We start from the raw sequence: 5992 nt of genomic DNA, 5'->3' as shown, positions 1-5992 counted from the left end.
TCCCTTCCCCCTGCCCCTTCCCACAGACGTTCCCGCCAGAGGGGGGCATGTGTGCACATGTGGGCACGTGCTCATCCCCCTTCCCCCCCACCCCCCAAAAAATTTTTTCCCTCCACCTAGGCAAGGAAGTGCCAGAGAAACACTGGTAGCATCTACCTGGAAAAAAAAAATTAGCCGAGCATAAAAAGGCTGCTAAGATACTGTTTCCTCCTGATTTTTTTTTCCTGTATTCAGGAAAGCAGGACTTTGGACTTGCATTGTAAATAAACAAAAATTTGCAAAAGTGACATCATCCATTTTTAACATTCTCATCCTAACAAAAATAAACCAGAAGCTAACTGCTCTGTTCAAAAGAGAGTAAAAATATCCTTTACAAGAAATATTAATTAAGTTCTGCCTTCCAAACAGAGAACAGGGCTGCAATGCTGACTAATGATCTTCTTGACAACAGTATTGCACATCCTCAGAAGTATCATCATGTAGTCCCTCATATTTGATGTTCTTAAAGCCACAGCCCCTGGAGTTACATGAATGCCAGGAACTTTTTTTTTTTAATAAGTTAAATTGATTGTTTGCTTTTATAGTTTCAGAGAAGCATCTGAAAAAAATAAACTTAAACATGTGCATTCAGAAGGCAAATAAAAGAACCCAATATTTTTCAGCTCAGAATTTTTAAGCTAATTTCATTCCAGTCTGATTCATATTTTGGTTGTCTGCAGTTTGCTATACTGATATAAATTCATCCTTTTAGCCCTGCACTGTCTCTACTTCTTCTATTGCAATGTACACACACCCCTTGTTCCCCCACTCTTTAGGTCTGTTATCGTATAGCCCTACTGGCTCTGCTTACCCATAATGCAAACACTAACTGCCTATCAGTCATGTTTTCCCTCAAGTACTATTATGCCTTCTTCCCAGAACCCATTCTGGCATTTATTTACAGGATGACCACTGTAACATACACATTGTCCTTTTCCTCCTTTAAATATTTCTTTAAAATATCAGCTTTGAATGGGTGTCTACAAAACACTTAAGATGATGAAGCTGGTATGCTGTGACCTTTGACTAACAGGTTGCCCTGCACACTGTCTACTTTATGTAACCATCTGTTGTCTTCTGTCTTATTGTAAACTATTTTGGCCTTGTGCCACCTCATCTTTGTGTTCACATGTGCAGAGTTTAGTACAATATAAATAAATAGTAACAACTGTTCTTGAACAGAGTATGCCAAAGGGAAACCCATCGTATCTTTCTCCCTATATTGCCACCATACATAAGTCAGTAAGAACTGGCCACAAATACACAGACCGGCAATAAGTTAGACCTAATATAATAGTATATCATGATAGTGATAACAACAAAAGTATTATAGCAATTCCTTCATTTTATTTGCTCTATATTTTGATGTGCTTGTTATGTTGTAACTAGCACCCTTTGGGGGGCAGAGCTAAACTGGAAATTAATGGCCGTGTGTAGACGAAATGAGGGACATGTGTGCACAACACTTTAAAGCGGGCTAAATGCTTTTGCACTACTTTAATGGGACCACCTGAGCCAGGTGTCTGCAGGCAGGTGCCACCCAGGTATTGGAGGTCACCGCTGCCACAGAGAGAAGCACCAGCGTCTCCCTCCCCCCCCCCAACAACCCAGGGTCCACTCCCTTCCCTGCCACCGCAGAGGCAGGTATGTCAGCAGGGTGTGTGCATGACACAGGGGTTTAGTCAGCGATAAATTGAAGCTGTGTTTTAAAAAACCCACCATTTCAATTTATGGCCCCTCTTTCACCTACACATGCCCTAAGGTAGTAAATCCATGGATCTAGTGTAACCCTTATATACCCTAAGCTTTTTCAGGGCACTACACACAATCCATGGAATAAACAAGTATATAGGCAATAACATTCTTATTTTGCAAACAAGAAAGCTACTTTGAAGTTCACAGATTCCACTAATACCTACTTTGTGATGTGGAAAAAATGTCCCCTTAACCATCAGCTGTGGCAGATTCCAAGCAAAGCCACATGTTTCTAAACAGGTGCGACTTGAGGGTAACAGATGGAATCTTCCCAGTCTGTTACTATTGACTGTCATTGCATAGCCCTGCATACATCAGATAGCTCAGTGCCACAGTCCTTCCACTAGTACAGACTGAAGACTGGTCTTATTTGAAGGATATGAGCTAAGTTTCAAGGAAAGCTAACTGACAAATGCTTTTTCCTCAAAAACTTCTGATAGAAACAAAGTTTGCTTTTCTGCAAAATTTTTCTTCAAAACTTCCACTAAAAACCAAAAAATGTACTTTTCTTCTCCCAGACAAGCCTATGTCCTTAGACCAACATGGCTACAACCTACGCCCCTTTTCTTCTCCCAGCATTTTTTGAATTAATATTACATTTTTGTTTTTCAGTAACTAAATACAGAAAACTGTATGTTTTGAGGTTAAATGAATGTTGGTGCTTGTTGGTTTCTTCATAAACATTCCACTTTTTTGTGAAAATGAAGGATTTAATTAAAACATCCTTTTTCTGAAATGCAAACAAGCCAACCTAACAAGTGACTTAACAAGCTCCAGTATAGTCTAATGAGACCAAGGCCACAACATATATGATGTGATTGATCACTTGTGTTTTAAGTGCAGACCCCAATTTGGTTAGCAGAAAGGAATGCAACACAAGGACTGAAATAGGAAACAAATGTTTGTGGAGTCACATTCTGCCTCTAACTATGCTACTGTTCTTTCATTTTTACCCAGAAGATGGACCATTTGCCTTAAAGTAGCAGCACTTCGAAAGCTACAAATCTATTATGAAATTCGAAAGAAAAAAACTGGGTGTTAGATTGTGGCTGTAATACAAATACCATATAACAATCCAAGAATAATGAGCTGTAACAATACTAAACACTGTATCTGACCAGGTCAGTCTGGGGAAGTAATTATTATACAGTGTGTTATAAAAGATTCCTATATGAATGCAGTGACCTGGCCTAGTTGTGGGCTGAAGGAAAAACATGCAGGTAGGAAGCACAATGGTTTTCCAGAAACATGCTTGAAATATGTTAGGATATGCTCTTAGTTTCAATGATCCTTTATAAAAATGAAGAGAAAAAATGGACTTTATCACACAGGCACACTTCTATTGTTCAAAACAGTTTTTATCCTGAACCAGACATAAAAGGTTAAAAAAAAAAAAAAAAAAAAAAAGATGAAATGTTTCATGGAAGAAGCATTCTGAAAATGTTTTTTTAAGAGAAGCAAAATGATTTGGCTGTTTTGCTTGATCCTGATTGCATGACTGCCTCCTACGTTCCCCAACTCCAAGAAGTTGGAGGCCTAAGAAATTAGATGTCCCAGAAGGCAGCTGCTCAGGATATACCAGGCTGGAAGGAAATAGGCAAGTAAGCCAGCCTGGGTCCATAAGGTATTTTAGTACAATAGATACAGTCCACAGTTCTGCTGAATGGACATTATCTAACAGGAAAAAAAATCTATAGGAAATGTTTAGACCGGTTCTAACTTTGTATCATGTTTTCAACAAGTTGTAATTAATTAATCGCATTGCTAATTCTGGACATCTGGAAGTCAAGAGAACAGTACACAATTAAAGAGCCCTCCTAAAGAGAAGGAAGGTGTTGAAGAAAGTGGGCTGATACAGAGAGAGGCTCTCCAGAGTAGTTCATGGGAAGTTAGACCTACCAAGGGTCCCTGTGTGGAAGATGATTAGACACCTTCATGTAGTTTTGATATCTGTTTTTCTTTTGTTCTGATAATAATTTGCTTTAAGAAGGCTGTCTAAGCAGTGAGCCATTTATTTTAGAGAAAAGAATCACAGAATCTGGACATAAGTCAGGGCTGCTAAGGCAGTCAGCATTTGGTTCACCAGAGACTGCCATGCAAGACCTGGTCCAAAAATGTGAGAAAAGTGATTCCATCCCAAGAGACATGAGATGTCTAGAGGCCCAAGGAGAGCTCAGAAGTGCATTTACCTTGGTAACTTTTCAAAAGCCCAGTTTCTGAGCCACTGTACAAGGAAGCAGGAGGAAGAGTGCTACTAGTGGTCTCTGCCTCATGCTTCATGATCTCGGTCCCCAACTCCTTTTTCCTACTTTCAGGGGCAGTCCTCAAACAAAGCAGCCCTTGAACAGACAACATATTAAATTAGCTCATACTGAATACCAGACTCTCCAAAGGCAGCAAGCAAGTGGTAAGGCCAGCACTCCACCCCTCCCTCCATACCAAACTGCAGAAAAGAACATTTCTACTTTTGGCATGTCACCTATTACATGATCTTGCTTGTTCCTGGTGTGGTTGGGACAAAAGGATGCTGAGTGCCGTGACTCATTGTTGCTCCCCTGTTCTTTATAAAAGAAGTATTAACTGCTCAGATCAAGTAAGAGCTAGTTAGCACTTGTGTTTCAACGGTTAATCCTGTTATATAAAGTAGGGCAGTCTGACATCTGAACAAGTTCAGGGCATGTCCTGTGAAATGCCTGCAATCAATTTATGTCTATTACACAGGTTGCAGGCAAAGCACAGACAAAGCATCCAGGAACCTCAGTTTAGAGGTTAATTGTGGCTATAGCTAACAGCACCAAGATCAAATCATTGAAGTGACGTCTAATTCTTCATAGGGCCATCTTTTTTAAATGACGTGTCAACATACAGGGTTTAGTTTTCTGAGCTGAGCACCACAGGACTTAAATGAAGCACCCCAACATGGGGTGGCCAGGGGCGAACATAAAATTAGATACCATTTTTGAAAATTTGGTAAATGGCAAGAGCAAGTAGGAAGGTAGATGTCTAATTCCTGTCTACTGTCCCCAAAGTTCTGTGGCAGCAACCAGCTGCAGTTAGTTATTTGCAGGGGCATATGATAGGATTTAAATAACAACCTGACTGTATCAAGGAATGATTCAACAAAAACTGCTGGAGTTTCATGGATTAGTAGAGGTCAAACCTGTAACCATGGATTTAGTGGACTCTGCCACCAACTTCAAAGGAAACATGATCAGGCACTCTACACTGGCATAAATCCTCAGTAGGCACAGTGTAAACCTTACAATCTTTTTATGGACACCAGCTTATGCAAGTGCTAAGGTAGATTGCAGAGAAGCCAAAAAAAAAAAAAAGCTTCAAGGACAAAGTTACGCAATGCATTCAGTGTCTGTGAAGTACTGTATTTCAGATGTGCTTGCTAACATCATAGCAATACTGTATTCTCAGATGACTAAGGGCTAATACAACCAGTATTCTCCCTGCACTCACACGTTAAAAGGTGCTGGATTTTAAACAAGCTGGTTTGTTGACTCTATTTATACCTCAAGGACGATTACGATTACATAAAACTGTTTTGTTTTTGCAAGTAACTTCAGATAAGACGACACAGGTGGTATTGCTATTGCTACAGAGTATCTTTTTTGACAAATGTTGAAAAGGGCTTTGCATGTTAGCCTTTAAACCTCTTCCTGCTTGATTTACGGGTGCAATTAGGTATGTCAAACTGGTCATATACCCCATTGGTAAATGGGGTACAGGGTACAGGAACAGGCCTGTCAGATTTTCTTTTAACGCTTCAGGACAGTGTAAGGAAGAGAGTGACACGTAGTTTGGGGCAGTGATGGTTGTAACTAGTCTTCAAACCATCATGCTTTTGTTTTAACTGATCAATTCTGCTGTTTTACAGGAGCACTAATGTGGTACAACTTTCCGACGTGTCTTGTCCTACTACCACTTGTAATGGCCTTTTTATCATTGCCAGATAGAAGGCAGGATCGATTTACATATTATAGACTAACTAAAAATCAGGGACGTAGAGCAGAAGTTTTCATAAGCAGAAGGCCTTCCTCATCACCAGATGCCAGTCAGATACTTCTCATCATTGCCATTGGATAAACCTACAGATATTAATTACACTAGCCAGATGTATAACTAGACCTCAAATTCACTATTCCTCATTTTGAAAGAAGGGCGGATGATTTTTTAGACTATCAGCAAA

The sequence above is a fragment of the Alligator sinensis genome, unplaced genomic scaffold (genome assembly GCF_000455745.1).
Source record: "Alligator sinensis unplaced genomic scaffold, ASM45574v1 scaffold45_1, whole genome shotgun sequence".
Taxonomy (NCBI): domain Eukaryota; kingdom Metazoa; phylum Chordata; order Crocodylia; family Alligatoridae; genus Alligator; species Alligator sinensis.
Note: the sequence above shows the minus strand (reverse complement) of the source record.